The 20,339-nt window shown below is 37.8% G+C and overlaps 1 protein-coding gene across 13 annotated transcripts in view; it reads right to left on the bottom strand.

The window, feature by feature from the left end:
* The window catches only part of PAM (peptidylglycine alpha-amidating monooxygenase), a 153,788-nt gene that overhangs the window by 128,489 nt on the left and 4,960 nt on the right, over positions 1-20,339 (bottom strand). The window contains exons 1-2 of one of the 13 annotated variants that reach the window (XM_034432705.3): positions 10,546-10,647; positions 8,126-8,370 (exon numbers count right to left, since the gene is read on the bottom strand). The exons of 11 other annotated variants lie outside the window; for them this stretch is intronic. The gene's annotated coding sequence lies outside the window, so the exon portion shown is untranslated. Of the gene's footprint in view, positions 1-8,125; positions 8,371-10,545; positions 10,648-20,339 lie in introns of those variants that run through there. One more of the 13 variants, XM_087885929.1, reaches the window with a different exon arrangement.

The following is a 20,339-nucleotide window of genomic DNA, read 5'->3' as shown; positions in this document are numbered from 1 at the left end:
CAAATTCACTTAACAACCATGCTACTAATTTAACAATCACAATGCTTCACTTAATAACAGTGGCAAGAAAAGTCGTAAAATAGGGCAAAACTCACGTAACAAATGTTTCCCTTAGCAACATACATTTTGGGCTCAATTGTGGTTGTAAATACTAAACTGACCCATTTTCAGAGTTTCCATACCTCATTCTAAACACCTGCAATACAACACATTCAGCAGTACTGTAAGAGCCAGAATTGTTGAAATTTAATATTTAAAAAGGATAGTGTGTGTGTGTGTATTGTGAACTGCACTGAGATATGAAAGAGTAACATCTATATTTTAATAAGTAAAGTGCAAAATATTTGGGCACAGCATCCCTTTTAAATGAATACAATTCTTCATATACATTCAAAGTTTAAAGTTTTTGAAGATAAAAATTAATTCCTTCTTTCTAGGATAATCTTACAAAGGTCTGTTTCCACAAGAGTTAAAAATCAGCAGGTGAGTAAGCAAAGAATTTCAATTGATTTCAAAGACTAAGCCTCTACTTCTAAGTAATAAATCTATAGGAAATAAGACAGATGCTGTGAAGGATTTTTTTAATGAGCCAGTAGAAGTTTTAATCTATGTTTGTACTAACAAGCTTTAGAAAAAAAAACAACAACCCTAGCTCATTTATGCATGTCACTTCAAAGCATGAAACACCTTAAAGTGAAGGTAAAGCTGAAGTATTTAAACTAGCAAGCTAACCCCATTTCTGAATTTTCTAATACCATATAACGTGATTTTTTTAAAAAAACTATTGAGGTATCAGAAATTTTAAATATAAAATGTCTGCCATCTATGCTTTATTTATTTATTCTAAAGAAACTTGAATAGTTTTAGAACCATGATGAAATACAAGTTTCTGAAGTATTTTGACAATTTATGACAATTTACTGTTTCCCAGTCTGGTATCTTACCAAGCTTTTAAGTTAAAATTCACATCATTCTCAGATACATCAAACACACTATTGAGAGTGATATTAGCTCTATACACCTGGCAAAACCAGATTGAAAAAGCTACCTTAAAAATCAACAAACACTGATACATTTTCATATTAAATGCTTAATATGAACCATTTTTATTTCTTTTCATTAGCCTTATAGGAGCACATATAAGGAACACAGTATGAAACACGTACATGAGGACAAAAAGAGACAAACGTTACTTGTATTCATTTATTTCAAAGAAATATGACCCTAAATTCAAGACAACCCCTTGTGCAAACAAGACACAATTTTTGAAACAGCTTTCAAGGGAATACTGCCTCTATAACACTTTAAGAAGGATGTTCCACTGTCAGACACTTTGCAAACTTTCCCTTTCAAATGCTAAACAGTCTAAAGTTAAACGTTAATGTTAAATATATGTGAGCTACATAGAGATGTTTTCTATCACCAAAAGAAACAAGACAGCACCCATTAAAGTGTAGATTTCAGTCCTCTAGCCATTTCTAATCCACATGGCAACCTATGAACTTCAAGCCTTGATTCCTTTATACCTGGACAGTATTTTCATGATATACAACCATGATTTTTCAGAAAACCTACAGAAACAGAAAATATATCCTGCTCCATATGTTCAATCCAAACACATACAGGCCAGGGGTAGGTTCCACTTATCTTTACTACCGGTTTGCAGCGGGAGCGCATGCGCAGAAGCTTCTGTATATGCGCAAATCACCCATGATGTCATCGTGGCAAGTGGGCGGAGCATCTCACCTGTTTTACTACTGGTTCTATAGAACTGGACAGAACCGGGAGCAACCCACCACTGATATAGGCCTACACCAAGGCCTAAGGAGCCTTGGTGGCGCAGCGGACTAAACTGCTGTTAAAGTAGCACTTAGCTGCCAGCTGCCTGCAATAACTGCGAGTTCAATTGTCACCAGGCTCAAGGTTGACTCAGCCTTCCATCCTTCTGAGGTAGGTAAAATGAGGACCCAGTTTGTGGGGGCAATAAGCTGACTTTGTATAAAATAGAACACCGCTTAGGGGCCCCCAAAAAGCCCTACTAAGCAGGTATATACAAAAGTATGAAGGCTATTGCTTAATGCATTGTAAGCCGCCCTGAGTCTCCGGAGAAGGGCGGCATATAAATCGAACTAATAAATAAATGAATGAATAAATAAATAAATAAATAAATAAATAAATAAATAATAGTTTGATTCCCATTGTCTCCCTCAATATAATGGCAAAAGGACAAACAGAAAATAGGGGAGGCCTATCTTTTTGAATTAAGAAACTTCATCGTGAAGCAAAAAAAAATTTCATTAGAATAGCAGTACATTTTTCGTACTGAGATTATAAATAGCACTAAGGGAATTAGTTCGGCATTGCTTTCTAAATTTCTGGGATTTACATGGTTCAGTAATCATCTCAATTTACCCAGCACTTTCTGTTTTCTTTTTAATAGTTTTAAAAGTGCAATCCTAAAGCTAGGCTTTGTTTTCCTCAATGGTACTCACACTAATAGTTCTAAGAATTCTCATGCGTTTTCATTCATCACTGTAAGCCATGAGCACTTGAAAACCAGGACTTACTGGTTTTAATAAACAGTTTCAAAAAAGGCATGAAAGAGCCAAATTGAGACGCCAAAAAATAGTAAACATGCTCTGAATGGGGTTGGGAATAGACAGCAACTCAAATTCAAGTTAACAAAATACTACTGCCGTGTTCATGTAACATGATATGTCCAAACAACAAATAACCCTACAGTAGGTTAACATGATGGTATGATTCACATAATTTGCTAAGACAAGCTGATGTTATTATAACACAACACTGTTTTGCAAACAGAATTAAAGAATATAATTTGTCCAGGGCATTTGCACATGAATTTATAAGAGAATTTTACAAACATACTATACAGGAATATAAAAAAATAGCCATTCTTTAAATACAATAAGAAATGAAAGGTGATTGAAAAGCAGGTGTTTAAATTGTATGATATAACAAGCTATAGCTCTCTTGATGCTATTTTATGAAGAGTAGGATAAAAATATGTTAAACATTACCATGAAGTATAATGATAAGGTATCTATTATATTTTATTACTTAGCTACTAGATTTATATCCCATCTTACATTCAGGAGATCTAGGCAACATATATAGCACTCCATCTATTTTTGCTTCTAAGAACAATCTTTATGAATTGATATACTATTGAAGAAACTCAAGTTCTGTAGCTATTGAAAGTTGGAACCTGAAAAGGAAAGACGCTTCATGCAATCTCTCTCCTGCTCAAGATTGAAAAACAAAGTTTTGTTTTGCTTCTGTTGTTTCCAACAGAAGCACTACCTATACAAATGACCAAGATTTAATTTTAATTTAATTTAATTTCCAATTTATATACCGCCCTTCTCCCTGAGGACTCAGGGCGGTGTACAGCCAAGATAAAAAACATAGAATACAAATATTAAAACATTTAAAAATATATATAAATTTTGGCCCAAAAGTTAAGAATCACAGACTAATTAAAAGAATTTAAAAATTTTAAAAATTTCTTCTTAAGCCAACCCGGCTTGCTGAAAAAGATAGGTTTTCAGGGAACGACGGAAGGCATTGAGGTCCTGGATTCTTCTTATCTCTGGGGCAACTGATTCCAGAGGGTGGGAGCCCCCACAGAGAAGGCCCTCCCCCTGGGGGCCACCAGCCTACATTGTTTGGCTGATGGCACCCTGAGGAGGCCCTCTCTGTGGGAGCGCACGGGTCGATGGGAGGTCATCAGTAGCAGCAGGTGGTCTCGGAGATAGCTAGGCCCTATGCCATGGAGCGCTTTAAAGGTGATAACCAACACCTTGAAGCACACCCGGAAGACCACCGGGAGCCAGTGCAGCTCGCGCAGGAGTGGTGTTACATAGGAGCGCCATGTTGCTCCCATCACTACCCGCGCTGCTGCATTCTGGACCAGCTGGAGCCTCCGGGTGCTCTTCAAGGGGAGCCCCATGTAGAGAGCGTTGCAGTAGTCAAGGCGAGAGGTGACGAGGGCGTGAGTGACTGTGCACAAGGAATCCCGATCAAGAAAGGGCCGCAACTGGCGAATCAGGCGAACCTGATAAAAGGTCCCCCTGGTAACAGCCATCAGATGTTCCTCCAAAGACAGCTGCCTATCCAGGAGGACTCCCAGATTGCGGGCCCTTTCAGTGGGGGCCAAAGACTCGCCCCCAATAGTCAGTGATGGAGTCAACTGGCTATATCGGGATGCCGGGAGCCACAGCCACTCAGTCTTGGAAGGGTTGAGCCTGAGCCTGTTCCTCCCCATCCAGATCCGCACAGCCTCCAGGCACTGGGACATCACTTCAAGGGCATCGTTGGGGTGGCCTGGGGTGGAGATGTACAGCTGGGTGTCATCAGCGTACTGGTGGTATCTCACCCCAAAGCCACGGATGATCTCGCCCAGCGGCTTCACATAAATGTTGAACAGAAGGGGCGAGAGGACCGATCCCTGTGGCACTCCACAAATGAGAGGCCTCGAGGTCGACCTCTGCCCCCCTGCCAACACAAACTGCGACCGGTCGGAGAGAAAGGAGGAGAACCACCGCAACACAGTGCCTCCCACCCCCAACTCTTCCAGCCGGTGCAGCATGATACCATGGTCGATGGTATCAAAAGCCGCTGAGAGATCTAATAGGACCAGAACAGAGGAATAACCCCTGTCCCGAGCCCTCCAGAGATCATCCACCAACGCGACCAATGCCGTTTCCGTGCTGTGCCCAGACCTGAAACCCAACTGGAACGGATCTAGATAGGATGTTTCCTCCAGGAATTGTGGAAACTGTTGCGCGACCACACTCTCAACAACCTTCGCAATGAAGCGAAGGTTGGAGACAGGACGATAGTTAGCCAATATTGCTGGATCCAGGGACGGCTTCTTGAGGAGAGGCCTCACCACCGCCTCTTTCAGGGCAGCGGGGAAGTGACCCTCACTCAACGAAGCATTAATGACGCCCTGGAGCCAGCCTCGTGTAACCTCCCGGGAAGCCAGTACCAACCAGGAGGGACACGGGTCCAGTAAACATGTGGCCGCACTAAGTCTCCCCAAAATCCTGTCCACATCATCGGGAGTCACAGCATCAAACTCAGATCAAATTATTCTACTTCGAATACATTATGCAAAGATGTATCTCTCTAGGAAAGGTAGAAAGATAGAAAGGGAAAAAAAGAAGAGGATAAGCAGCAGCAAAGTGGATGGACTCAATGGTAATGAATGTGCCATTAGGAAACCTAAAAGACCAGGTCAGGGATAGATCATCATGGAGTAAATATATGAATGCTAAGAGTAGCAGAAACATGATGGCACATAATCAGTCATTCAGATCCCAGACATCCAGAGGCTCCATTGTTTTCATCAAAATAGGAAAACAGTATCATACATGAAGTTATAATGCGTATATAAAAGGGGTAGAGCCTGAATTGCATTGCATGATCCTGCTTTCATCATTTGTCTCTCTACTTCCCCCCTGCAGATTATGATGCTCCAGATGAAGAATTATCTGATACATGAGGTGTACACCATGATAATACAAGCAACATAACAATGTCATAATCTCCCCCCACCCTTAGTCCACCTTTCTCACAGGGTTGCTGTTGCAAAAAATGGGAGAAGTTGTGTTGTGTTGTGTCCTGCCCTGAGCTCTTGAAATGAAAGGTGAGATGTAAACGTAACAAAAAAATTGCTATGTCAACAAGCACTTGTCTTATTTTTGATGAGAACAAACTTTCCAGAACATATCAATAATTATGTATTTGTCAGGAATGGGAATGTGATAGATACAAATACACAAGAGAAAGAGCGAAGAATCAACTATTGTATTCTTATGTCATTAACTTGTTTATTATGTAATCCAATTTTTAAACAAGTTAGGATGACTTCTTATGACATCAACAAATCACAGAAAGCTTCATGTTATTGTTTTTTCCTTCCTTCTGGAAAAGCTGAGAGAACAGAAAGGATGGCTTCCATTTTTGGTAATGCCCCAAAGCTAGGCTGCTGTTAAACATTGTTAGACATAACACACAATAGAAATCATAAAGGTAAAGGTAAAGGTTCCCCCGCACATGTGTGCTAGTTGTTTCCAGCTCTAGGGGTGGTGCTCATCTTTATTTCTAAGCCAAAGAGCCAGCGCTGTCTGAAGATGTCTCCATGGTCATGTGGTCGGCATGACTAAACGCTGGAGGCGCACAGAGCGCTGTTACCTTCCCACCAAAGTGGTCCTTATTTTTTTATTTGTATTTTTAATGTGCTTTCAAACTGCTATATTGGCAGAAGCTGGGACAAGTAACGGGAACAGCGCTAGAGATTCGAACTGCTGAACTGCTAACCTTCTGATCGACAAGCTTAGCCACTGAGCCACCACATAGTGACCACGAAAAAATGCATACAATAACATTATTAAACCAAACATATTTTAGTAGATGTATTTGAATGTACTAAAATTCTTTAAAATTTTAAGTCTCAAAAAAAGATGGCTGTGGAGACATATGATAGTTTTCTTCAAATATCTGATGTTACCATCTGTTTATCTGACACTATCTGTTCTACAATAAGGGATTAGTCAGACCATTATCTAGTTCCTTCAATGCTTAGAATGCAAATTACCAGGCCCTGAACATTTAAATTTATTCCAAGTAATTTTAGTTATCATGTTTCTACTGGTAGTAATCTTGGCCTTTTCTTCCCACTTACTACCACTTCCTAGAGAAAAATAAAATTCTTGTTCAAGAAGACTGAATAAAAGAGGAGTTTAAATAGGTTTGCTAGTGTTTTGCTTCAATGAGCATACTACTTTTCCCATTTCGTTTATTTTGAACATGCCTAAAGAAGCCCTTGATGTTATTCTTACAACCTTTTATAAGATCAGTCCAAATTTTCCCTTTCTTAACATGATCTCTACAGTTCTGGAATACCACTTTGCATAGCTCTTTGGTAACATGGCCATCTTCCTTCTCCTATATGTGCTGTTTCTCACTTTCAGATCTTTGCTCACTGTGGCCATATTTGCTTTTGATATACTCTTTTAAATTAGCTTTTATCCATCAGACTAAATAGTTAAAGCACAGGAGAAAGGAGGTGAAAAATTGTGGCTGATGTTCCGCATAATTACTGTACCAGTTGCATTGTTAAGTGGAATCAGAGAATGCAATTTGGATACTGTCTGATGCTGAAAAATGTAACACATATAATTCAGCCTTGAAAATATGCACATGTTACTAGACCGCCAGATAGAATATGTCTAGTTTTCATACAAGTGACTGTGTTCAGTATTAACATATAAAAACAGATATATTACAAGTTATTCTGTAATAGTTTTTGTCTGATGCCTATTTACCACAGACAAATGTGGTCTCCACTGCTTAAAAATAAATGAACAAAAAAATTAATAATTGGTCATTTAATCACCAGAAGTATTATATATTACATATTGAAAGTTTTTAAAGTACTTTGAAGAGTTTTAAGTAAGTCATTATTTAAAGAAGGGGTGGACCATGTGTGATCTTTCAGTTACTACTAAATTGTAACTTCTATTATTCCTTACCATATAGCATTCTAAATAAACATGGTAAGGACTTATACCCAGTAAATTCTAGATACTACCCACAAGCAATGTTCTACCAATCCCTATATGCCAGTGAAGGAGTAACATGAAAAATCTTACCCAGCAATTGACTTTGTGGTATATAACTTATATTCTTAGCTTCTATGCTAAACTAGTTGCCTCCTTCAGTGCATATAGCTAAGCAGCAATGTTAGTAAATAAAATTGAAATAACATAACTTTTTAAAATAACATTACAGAAAATGCTATTAGCTTAATATATAATTTAAGACTTCTATTAATTCTTTCTCAAAATTACACTGTCTAAAACTATACACAAAGACTCTTCTTATATTTTCACCGCAATCATGATTCATACTATCTAGAGTGACTTTACAGTATACCATCCAAAGTCTGACTGAAAATATTTAATATCAATATTAATGCTATTTTAAATGAAGTTGAAGGGATTTCTTTATATAACACTTTTGAAAGAAGAACAGTTTTGATCATAGCACTGTTAGTTTTAGGCTATCATATGTATTATATGCAGCAAGTACTTACCTTGTGCACCTAGTTGTCTTACATAATGCTAAGTAGAAGAGGATTTGCATGGGCTTATGATTTTTCAGGAAGGGTGAATCATCTTCACGTAGTTGCTGTGAATAACCCCTGTTATGCATACTGACATCATCAGTAAAGGCTTGGAGGCAAGGGATACCATGGTAACCAAGCAATGTGCTGAGGGACAGAAGCCTTTAATTGCTTTAACAACTTCCTAGGGCTATGGATACTGGATCTCAATTTGCCTAGTAGGAAATGAAGGTTGTCAGAAATATAGCAATTTGCACCACCAATTCAAAAGAACTCAATGAATCCAGGCTCTATTAATTCAGACATAATTTTTAACAAGTGTCATCACCTGTATCAATTACCGACACCCTCCTGGTATCTGCCAACTCTGTATAACTTAAAGGCAAAATAACAATGTTGTCAGGTAGAATTTTCTTAGGAATCCCAAAGCTTCATTATTTATCAAGTTACTCATACTGTCAAGGCTGTTCACTAAATCAAGAAATACTATTTTCTTGTTTTGGCTTTTAATTTTGTATTAAGGCTGGATATTGGTTACATTTAAAGTCTAAAAAATCACCTTATGTAGAAAATGTATAAAAAGTTTCTGTACTGTTCATTGGTTCAAATAACCAAAGACCTACACATATATATATACATATATATATACATATATATATATACATACATATACATATATACATATACATATACATATACATATACATGTATGTATGTATGTATGTATAGGATTTATAGATCTATTTTCCAGGCCTTTGTTAAATCACCTGTTAAAAGACATAGAATCTCATAAGAAGATCTTCACATGTTTTGTTTAAGAAAGGAATACTTCTTTTGGAAAATATTTGTAAGAAACATTTTAATTTGCAGAAGCCAGACATCCAAAGCCCAAAACAAATATTCAATTTATTTTCAATATCATTCCACGGATATGGAGTTGCTCTATGTTATGATGGTTCGTGTGTGTGTACAAACACTGATTTAACTTCATCATTAATTCTCAATAGAAAGCATAAAAAAAACATACTAGGTATCTGATCTGCAATGCTTAACATTGTTTGTGGGATACAGAGCTCAAGAATTTTAGCCACCTGGCAATTGTTTGACATAGGCTGAAAAAAGAACATACACATATCCCCAAGACAGTTCTAAAGAACGGCTGAATGATTACATGAACAGCAATACTGTTTGGAAGCTGAGTTGTAGACTGAAGTCAATTAGTGATAATGTGGCACTCCTTAATGAGAGATATAGGACAAGATTATGGAGTACCTTGTCAGTTAACAGGCTTATACTAGAATAGCTAAGGGAATGTGGTAGATATGCTTGAAGGTGGCAGAGATTTTACATTTTGTACTTGCAAGGCAAAGAAAGGTTTTTAATTAGAAATGTGTAACCAGGTGAAATCCCTAAGTGTGCAAGCTGTTTAATTCACAATTTGTCTTCCACAGCTATGGCACAATCCCAGCAAAAGCTAGATTTGATTTAAGGAACTGATTAGTTTAAATACTTGCAAGGAGGTGCTATATTCATTTCTACCACCATCAACAACCTGCATAGCTCAATATGTATTGTATGTATATATTTTTGTAAAACCAATTATTGAAGATGAATTCAGAAATTTTATATATTTATAATATAATATAGTATAGTATAGTATAGTATAGTATAGTATAGTATAGTATAGTATAGTATAGTATAATATAATACTATCATATCATATAGTTATATTATAATTTTTTTAAAAAAAAATTCCTTTTTTATAATCCTGTAATTCCTTAATTTGGGATAGAGTCAAGGCAACTGGATAGAACTGAGGATATACTGGCCGGATGCCCTTCCTGATGCCTATGCAGAGTTCGCAGATTTTTCTCTTTGCTCCCTGAGAGAGAAATATCCACCGCTACCTAGAATTGAATTCCCAATCTTCTGAGTGGTAGGCAAACATCTTCACCACTAGGTCACCACACTGGTCTATAAGGTATATTATAATTATATTAATGTAAAAAAATTCCATATTATTCTTTAATGATTGATTTTACAATGCAAACAAATAATTAAAGCTAAACTTTACTGAATAGAAAATGTAAAAGCATCAGATACTCAAGCTCAGTCCCAAAAAGAGAGAGAGAGAGATTGACAAGAAAAAAGAGTAGTGTCACTTTTTCCCTTGCCAATGAAATGGTGAACATATTTATCACACCTTAATTCAAACGTGTAAGGGTCATCAGTTAAGAGTGGTTACTGTGAAGAAGTAAGTATTTACCAAAAATTGAACCTAGGCATGTTATGGAAAGCAATGGTATATTCCTTGTAATATACCAAGAGTCAAACTGGTCTTAATAAACAAAGTCACCTTTTGTGCTATTGTGGAGAGCCACATTTATTACCTTCTTATAGCTGAATAACACAGGATGTCAGAAGTGCATCTTTCTTCTGTGCAGCAATAAGTATGTGCTAAAACACATGGCCCATCCCCACTCTTACACTGGCTTGTTAAAAAGACAAAAGAAAATATGAATATTATTGCACAAATCACAGAAAGTCAGCACTGGACAGAAGGCCAATCACAACATTACTCAGCAGACATTAGAGAATAACACTCTTTTTGGAGTTAGCTAAGTTTTATTTATATGGATAGTCTGAACAGCCACCATCACTTGAATTTACTAGCAACATGGAAAGTCAAAGATGATGCCAGCAATTAAGATTTTGGTAGTGCATGAGAGCAACTGGCGGCCCCAAAGATGAGCAGAAAATAGTAATCTTAATACTGACTAGATGTAACAGTAATCTTAAAAGTGACTAGATGCATACAATACATTAGCGCAAGAAAAAAGTAGTTTTAAAACTACAATGCAGAAATCTAAAGCCACCTTCTGCCCCCATTAAATGTATGCAAGATTTCTTTTCAGATCGTGCCTAGTGAAGGACATTCGTAGTTAGAGTAATTTGTAACAGATCTGAAACTTAAAAAGTAAGGCTTTTGACTTTAGTAATAAGTGAATGTCTGAGCAAAGATAAATGTTTAACCATAAGAAGCAAGAGAGTAGAACAATGCTTCCAAAGGAAAAGAAGACTGATCTGAGGAAGAATGGTATACTTATTTCTCTGACATGGACAGGTGAGACATCAGAATTTATTTATTTATTTATTTATTTATTTATTTATTTATTTATTTATTTATTTAATTATATTTCTATACCGCCCTTCTCCTGCGGGACTCAGGGCAGTGTACAGCCAGGATAAAACATAGCGTATAAAATTTAAAAACATTTTAAAAAAACAATTAAATAATTTTGGCCCGAATTTAAAACAACCCAATTAAAACCGAAATTTGATTAAAAAACTGAGGGGATGGGATCAAGCCAGCCCAGCTAGATGGAACAAGTGTGTCTTCAGGGCCCAACGAAAAGTCCTGAAAGGTCTAATATTATGCGTATCTCAGGGGGCAGGTCATTCCAGAGGGCAGGTGCTGCCACAGAGAAGGCTTTCCCCCTGGGGGTCGCCAGCCGGCACTGCCTGGCCGACGGCACCCTGAGGAGGCCCTCTCTGTGAGAGCGAACTGGTCGGTGGGAGGCTATCGGCGGCAGAAGGCGGTCTTGCAAATACCCCGGCCCTAAGCCATGAAGCGCTTTAAAGGTGGTCACCAACACCTTGAAGCGCACCCGGAAGACCACAGGAAGCCAGTACAGCTCGCGCAGGAGAAGTATTATATGTGAGCGCCCCGTCGCTCCCATAATCCCCTGCGTGGCCGTGTTCTGGACCAACTGCAGCCTCCGGGTGCACCCCAAGGGGAGCCCCATGTAGAGAGCATTACAGTAGTAATGAATGAATTCTGGGATGAAACAATGCTTATTGTTTATAATAATAATGCTGATGTGCCCACTATTCTAATAGTTGAAAGTGATTACAACAAATTGAAATCTAAACCCGACCCATGCCCTTTAACCATGTATCAAAAATCATACAGTCTCACTGGCTGATTGTGAACTCATTCAAATGGGAAGGCACTCTATATATTATAAAAACAGCAGTAGTACCAAATCCCTGAAGAACCATCCTGAACCTAGAAACATCTGAAATGTTACAACCAGTAAATCATATTGACACTGCATTTAATAAAAATGCATAACCAGTAGCAGGTACTATGAGATATCTACCAGCAACATTGAGAATAAACTGAAAGCAGACCTTGGTTGAATAGGAAAAAAAGGAATTGTTTGTAGTACTAAAGATCAAACTACATGAGTTCATTGCATGGTTATAGGTCACAAGAGACATGAAAGTATTAAGCATTTGCTTCCCACCCACCCCCAAAATTAAATAAGTGTATTCACAGAGACTATTATGACATCCCAACATGAACGGGGCTCTACAGAAATGGCAAGTTTGGGCCATATCACTGAATTAAGAAAGCAACATTTATGTATATTTAATATGCCATACGGTCAATGTCAATTTGGTGTAGATAATAAAGCACTAGTCTACAAACTAGGAGACTTTAGTTCAACCTTAGGCACAAAGTCCAATTGGACCAATTACTATATCAGCCCTAGAAAGTAAGCAATGACAAGCCACTTGTGAAAAAAACCTACCAAGAAAACTTGTGCAGACAGAAATCAAAAAAACTGACTCAAAGGCACACATACATGGTCAATGCAATTATAAACACATGCCCTTTGTTCTGCATCTGAAGCATGTCATCGAACCATGCACCAACCAATGAAATGCACATCAGGAGCCAAGTTATATACTGTATGGATGGCATACTTGAAATGGACACTATGAAAGAAAAAGCATGACAATTAAAGCTGGAAGAAGAAAAAGGCAAGTCTTCAAACATTAAATTGGCATGTGGTGAAGAGAAACACCATCTCCTTGGGAGCATATCTCATCATTAGATAGTGAGAATTTTCAGACTCAGTGCTAAGAAAAGAAATCTTGCCTTTCAGGGAGGAAAAGGAAGGATGAGGGAGATCCTGAAGTCAAGGTGACAGCTGAGAGAAAGGAAAAGAAACTGCTCCTGGACTTCTATATTCCCTCAATCCTTCAGAGAGCTGGCCTTCAAATAGTTCACATCCTTGGTGGAGAACGGAGCTGTTCACTTACATAAAAAAAAACCAAGTGGGAAGTAAATGAGCTGGTTATATTATATAAAGAAAAAGGAATGCCTAAAGTCATCAGCTGGGGCTGCCATTCCAGAATTGCCTGTAGGGGAAGGAATGAGCAAAATGATATAAACTTCTACTGTCAAGAAAGCTTCTAGTTGGATAATTTGATTTAATAATTAGATAGACTGAAGTTTCAGAGAGGACTACATTTGTTTTAAATCTGTATCTCTTAAGAAACTAAACAGTTTAACTGAAGAGTTTATTTGTTAAACAAATGGTTGCCCAACTCACGCCCTGGGTGGTTTACAAAATTAAAATTTCACAGTGTAAGAACCCATATGTCTCTCATGGCGGCAACCACACAATCACCCCAGCACTTGGTTGGCTCCATGTCACTGTAGGGTCCCCAGGCCTGCTGATAAAAAAGTATCAACATAGTGTTGTGTGAATAAGCGATTTTGTTTTGAAAGAAAGGGATGTAAGGAAGTTGAACCTATTAAGGCAAGTAATGGAATGTTTCATGCAATCTGTTAAATTCCTTCTTTTTCCAGGTCAGAATTGAGTCCAAGCTGATCTTAATAAATACAATCAGTACAAGTAGTCAGTTCACTACTTGTAACATTAAGTCCTCATAAATGAAGAACACAGATATGCTTTGCTATTATTTCTCTAAGCTATGGATGGAGAAATTGGGATCTTTTGCATGCTGACTCAACTGTAAGCAGCCCAAGCAACCATGAATAATAAGAATGGAATAGACAAATGGATAAAAAGGGTTCAGAGACAGGAAAACCCCAAATTAACCTCAAAACAAATGTAATGGGTACAGTGCTTAAATGACATGGTTTCCAATTATTTTTTTCTTCTTCAAATGGCCTTTACCAAGGAAAACTAATTATTCTACCAGATAGACTTTAAAATGTTATTCTCCCTAGGTTAATAGAACTAAAAACAATATTAAATGATCTTCCGTTTTACTATTTCTTGGAAAATCATAACCTTTCATAACTGAAGTATGAACGGTTCATAACTGAAGTGTGATGTGATTTTTAAGCAACCAGCTCAAGCAATTCCATCACTTCCCTCTGCTCCCACCCCATGTGCAAAAGTTGTCGCAATTGGGACTGGCAACTTAGTTGTTAAGTGGAACTGTGACTGTGCTTAGGATCTTACTTCAGCTATCTTTTCATTGCAGACCCTTAAAGGATTGGTTATAAAGTTGTTTTCATTACAGTTGTAACTGCAAATGGTAACTAAATGAGGCAGTCACTAAATGAGGACTATCTGTATAAGATACCTAGATAGACAGAATTGACTTGTTTGAGCTGTGGTGCTGAAGAAGGCCCCTGCATATTCCTTGAACAGCAAAGGTGACCAAAACATGTCACTAGAAGGGAAAGAAATCACAAAACTGTGTCTCACCTATTTTGGCCATGTTGTACAGGGGAATTCAGTGGAGAAAGCAAGTATATTTGGAAGACTGAGCAGTAAAAGGAAACCAGACCATCAAAAAATGCTGTGGCTGGACACCATAAAAGCTGACACCAGCCAGAGAGCATAGAAAAATTCAAAAAAGTAGTGCAAGATCAAGAGATATCGAAAGACCTGGCCCATAGAATTGCCACGAGTCGGACTTAATTAAATGGATATCATCATCATCATCATCATCATCATCATCATCATCACCTCCATCAAGAAGCATTACAGAAACATTGATCCTATAATGCAAACAGAATGGTTTTGATTGAGTTAAAATAACTCAATCAAAAGAAAAATAATACTCAAAAGGAAAATTATACAGTTTACAGCAAAATTCTGTACCCACTGAGTCATCATTGCATAAATATTTCCTTACCTATACAGAGAAACAGAATGACCATGGATGGGCAAAAATTAGTGGGAATAATTTCTGACTTCCTGTCTGCTTTCTTATATTTTCTTATGGGAAGTTGGCAGTGAGCATCAGAAATCTTCCTTCCTTCCATTTTTCCATTTCTTTCTCCCTCCCTTGCTTCCTTTCACTCTTCCTCCTTCCATTTCTCCTTCCCTCTCTTTGTTCCTGCCTGCTCCTTTCAGCCTTCCTCCCCTCTCTCTCCTTCTTCCTTCCTTCTTTCCCTCCTTCCCTCCCTCTCCTTGCTAGTAACAGATATGTAACTTGCTTCCTCCTCTTTTCTCATCCCACCCTCCCCTTCCCAGTAGGCAGATAAGTGGTTGCTGATGGGTGGGAGAGGAACTGAGGGAGAACACAAGTGGCTGACAAGCAAACACAGGGATTGGACCATTTTTCCACTGACTTTCTTCCTGCAAGCTTCCTATTAGCAAAACTTTGTTGTTGGGAATACGGCAAGGAGTGTAGGAGCATCAGAAATCATATTGCCTCCTTCTGGGTTCCCCATCAATTTGTGCAAAACTGTCAGGGAACTTGAAAGTGCAAGTTCGAATCTCACCAGGTTCAAGGTTGACTCAGCCTTCCATCCTTTCGAGGTAGGTAAATTGAGGACCCGGATTGTGGGGGCAATAAGCCAACTTTGTATAGAACAACACAGCTTTGGGGGGGGGGGCAAAAGGCCTAATAAGCAGGTATATACAAAAAAGTATGCAGGCTATTGCTATAATGCATTGTAAGCCGCCCTGAGTCTACGGAGAAGGGTGGCATATAAATTGGACTAATAAATAATAAATAAATAAATAATAAGTGGGGATCATGTGACAGCAGCACTGAACAGCAGCACTGCAGTAGCACTAAGGGAGCAAAAAAAATAATAATAATAATCCCAACATTTAATTCCCTTGGGAGTAAAAGGATTGAACATTAGCCCCCTTGAGGAATCTCTGTTGAAATTTTTTTTTGCAGCATTTCACTCAATTGAAGGTTACAAAGTATCAGACAAGAAAACTTTAGTAGTATATAGCTAAATATTGATCTTAGACTATATAAGATTTTTTTTGTCAAGAACCATCAGCTTACTTTTATTACACCTGACTAGAAAAAAAATATTACTAGAATAAACAAATAATACCTGCTTAACTTTAGCAAAATTAGATGTAAAATTAGATACTAAGACAAAAGACAATTCACATTTTCCTTAATCATAAAGAAATAAAAGGCTACCACTGAACGGTTCAGATAATTATCCATATAACTATTCATTCAGGAGTAACAGAAGCATGAATTCATCCCAGTCCCTTAATAGTTCATTTAACAGACTATCACAAAGAATTCTGTTGATAATATTGCAGAGAAAAAGCTCGAATTACAGATCTATACTGTTCAAGTTTGCCATACATCTACGATATATGCTGGCTGGGGAATTCTGGGAGTTGAAATATACACATCTTAAAGCTGTCAAGGTTGAGAAACACATTTCGAAGAGCTCAGCAGAGAGGAAAAGCAAATTTCCTTTTTAAAACTACCTAAAACAAAACAAAGAGAATGTAAAAAACTGTTGTACTGAAATCTTCTGTAAAGCAATGTTAGAAACATGAGCATTCACACTAACGGGATTTTGTTAAGAGAAAATGTGTATCATAGCATCATAACACAAGACCTGCTCTTTACGTATTACACATAGCATCGCAATATAAAAAGGGGGCCATCTGTCCATGCGTGATTTGTCACTTTCACATTCTTCTGTGGACCCACATGGTTAGAAACTAAACATTTTTCAAAAGCAAGAACAGATATGCATGCATGTATTTGTGAATCAGGTAAAAAAACTTAAATGGGGAACACACTGAAACAAGAGGATGGGATGGGAAGATATTATGGAACACTGACCTACTCTTATATGGCCAAGGTGGTTACATTCTCACGCATTACTGTGTTCCACAACATGCTAAACTGTATGTTATGACCGAAAAACTAAATGGCCGGATTCGCACAACATGGTAAGCCAAATTTGACATTGGGTTAGAATGTTGAATGGTCCATGTCTAAGAGACATTGTAAATCGATTAACAACCTTGGTTGTCCATTTGTTTTGATTTTATGCTTGTTTTTAATTTGTGTGCCACCCATTGTTGCTATAAACTAAGCACTCATACAAGTCAAAGAAATACATTTTCTTAAATGTAAGAAAGTATCACAGCTTAAGATGTTACGTGGAATCAAATCATTCTCTCTCAGGCAATCCAAGCTCACTGAGCTATTGTTGTAGAGATCACATCACATCAAAAGTTTTTATGACTGTTAGGCTAGGAATCAAGATAAAAGAATGATAGAAAAGTCAAAGGCTAAAAAATAAAAATTAATACTAATTTTCAGACCTAAAGAGAAGAGAAAAAACTGATGAGCTCCATATACAGTATGTCTATGCATAAATCTGCACCTTTATAACTGTCTGGTTTGTTTCTACAACCCAACAAGACAGACTTCAGAGGATAATTAAAACTGAAGAAAAAACAATTACTACCAACATGCCTTCCATTGAAGACCTGTATACCGCACGAGTCAAAAAGAGAGCTGTGAAAATATTTATAGACCCCTCATATCCTGGACATAAACTGTTTCAACTCCTACCCTCAAAACGATGCTATAGAGCACTGCACACCAGAACAACTAGACACAAGAACAGTTTTTCCCCGAATGCCATTACTCTGCTAAACAAATAATTCCCTCAACACTGTCAAACTAGTTACTAAGTCTGGATTACTATTAATCTTCTCATCGTTCCTATCACCCATCTCCTCCCACTTATGACTGTAACCTTGTTGCTGCTATCCTTAAGATTTATATTGAGTGTTTACCTATGGCTATCGTTAAGTGTTGTACTTGTTAATTCTTGACGAATGTATCTTTTCTTTTTATGTACTCTGAGAGCGTATGCACCAAGACAAATTCCTTGTGTGTCCAATCATACTTGGCCAATAAAGAATTCTATTCTATTCTATGTACAAGCAACTCAATAAAGCAATATGTAACTTCAAAGACAATAAAAATATACTTTATTTTAATGCCTCAATAATCTAAGGTGGGCAGCACTAATTCTTTATGCAGCGTATTTATCAGTTTGTTATTTTTAACACAATTCTCACTTCTTAATTCTACCCTGGCTATAGGTTATGGAGCTGGAGTCGGTAGGCGCTAATAAACATAACAAGGTCAGAAAAGACCATTTTAATTAATTAAACCATGTGAGATACAGGATAATTTCTTTGTTATATAAGCCAGCATCACGTTGTACAAACTACCCGATGCATATTTTAAGGCACTGGGTCCATTAAGTGAAACTCTCTTAGCCATATAAAATGAAACTTGACAAGAGCTTCAGGGTTTAGAAGATAACTGCCTTTTCACCTGTCTGAAGCATGTAATATTTAAGTCACAGCATTTCTTCTTGTAAGTACTTTCCTGGGCCTAAAACTGACATCAGATTGACAGAACTAATCAGAAGCTGCAAGGTTGACAGCTGACTGAAGTAGTACATTCTTACACATCAGAAGCAAGAATGCTATCCTAGGGCAAGGGAAGATAGAAACAATGTGAGGTCAAAAGCCTACCTATGCAGCTGGCTATAAATCTATCCCCCAATTACCAGTTTGCAATTATATTTTAAAATAAAAAAAGATGAGAGTAACAATTCTTTTTAAAAAATTACACTGTGTTGCCAACACTACAAATGTAGAAGCTGCATTTTATGTGCCTGAAGGTACAGAATGTGGATTTTTATCTTGATTAGGCCTATATGTCTGGCAATCAGCAATTAGATCAAAACTGGACCTCAGATGTTTCTGCTGAGAAGCAAGTATAGAAAAAAGACAACATATTAGAGTAGAGCCTGCTGATAGGCATTATATGCAGCTATTCTCAGAATTCATGGTGGCTAGGTAATTCTGGGAGTTGAGGTCCACACATCTTAAAAGTGGCCAAGTTTGAAAAACACTGCACAACACTGTTCTTGATCTTCTATTGACCCAGTGGTGAAACGTAAAATTTGTTACTACCGGTTCTGTGGGCGTGGCTTGGTGGGGGGTGGTAATGTGACTGGATGGGCATGGCCAATTTTTTTTTTTTACTTTTAAAAGCTTTTTTTCTAAACCTCTTCAGCCGAAGAGATTGTAAAAAATGCTTTTAAAAGGCTCTGACGATCCTAGCTGAGCTGCGAGATCATCAGAGGCTTTTTTTTTTTTTACTTTTAAAGCATTTTTTCCACACAGCTCAACTAGGCATGGGGGGGGGAGGGGGCAGGGATTTTTGCTACCGGTTCTCCGAACCACCTGCCGCCATCGCTACCAGATCAGGTGATCCGGTCCAAACTGGGAGCATTTCACCGGTGGTATTGACCAAGGAAAAATATTTTGTCAATTTGTTAAACCTTCCCTCTTTTCTCCCAAGCTGAGATTGGGGAAGACATGTGAAGGGAGGGAGGGAAGATAGCAGACAGACAACTGCAAGCTACCAAGAGCCTTGGTAGTACAGGGGTTTAAGGCACCCTGTTATTAAGCTTATTAAGACCAGCTGCATGCAATTACTGCAGGGTTCGAATCTCTCCAAGGCTCAAGGTTGACTCAGCCTTCCATCCTTTCTAAGGTAGGTGAAATGAGGACCCAGTTTGTGGGGGCAATAAGCTGACTTTGTATAAATATACAAAAGGATGAAGGCTATTGCTGAGCACATTGTAAGCCGCCCTGAGTCTTCGGAGAAGGGTGGCATATAAATCAAATTAAAAAAAAAAAAGCCAAGGCTTAGAGTAGTCAACAGACAATTATATGACTGCAAATGATTTAGAAGGTTATTTAACCCACAATTATCACTTGTGCAAAAATATCCCATTCCCTTTGTTCTGTTTTCTTTCCCTGTATTTTCTCACATAATACATAGGATAATTTTAAGAGGCAGGCAATAGCAGGTTAAGGGAAGGATCCCCTTTTCACTGCCCATTTACCTTCCTCTCTCCCTCTTTGCAACATGAAAGACCCACAGAAATACCCCAAAGTATGCAAAGGTCGCTCAATGCTTTATAGTTTTTTGAAAGACATATTCTTAAAATGGGCTAGTAAACTAAGCCAAGTGAAATTGAATTATCCAAAGACTAAATCAGCTGACAAATTATTATGGCTGCACACAAATT

This window comes from Pantherophis guttatus, chromosome 2 (genome assembly GCF_059756535.1).
Source record: "Pantherophis guttatus breed Tessera chromosome 2, ASM5975653v1, whole genome shotgun sequence".
Taxonomy (NCBI): Eukaryota; Metazoa; Chordata; class Lepidosauria; order Squamata; family Colubridae; genus Pantherophis; species Pantherophis guttatus.
This window is presented reverse-complemented; position numbering and strand designations above follow the sequence as displayed.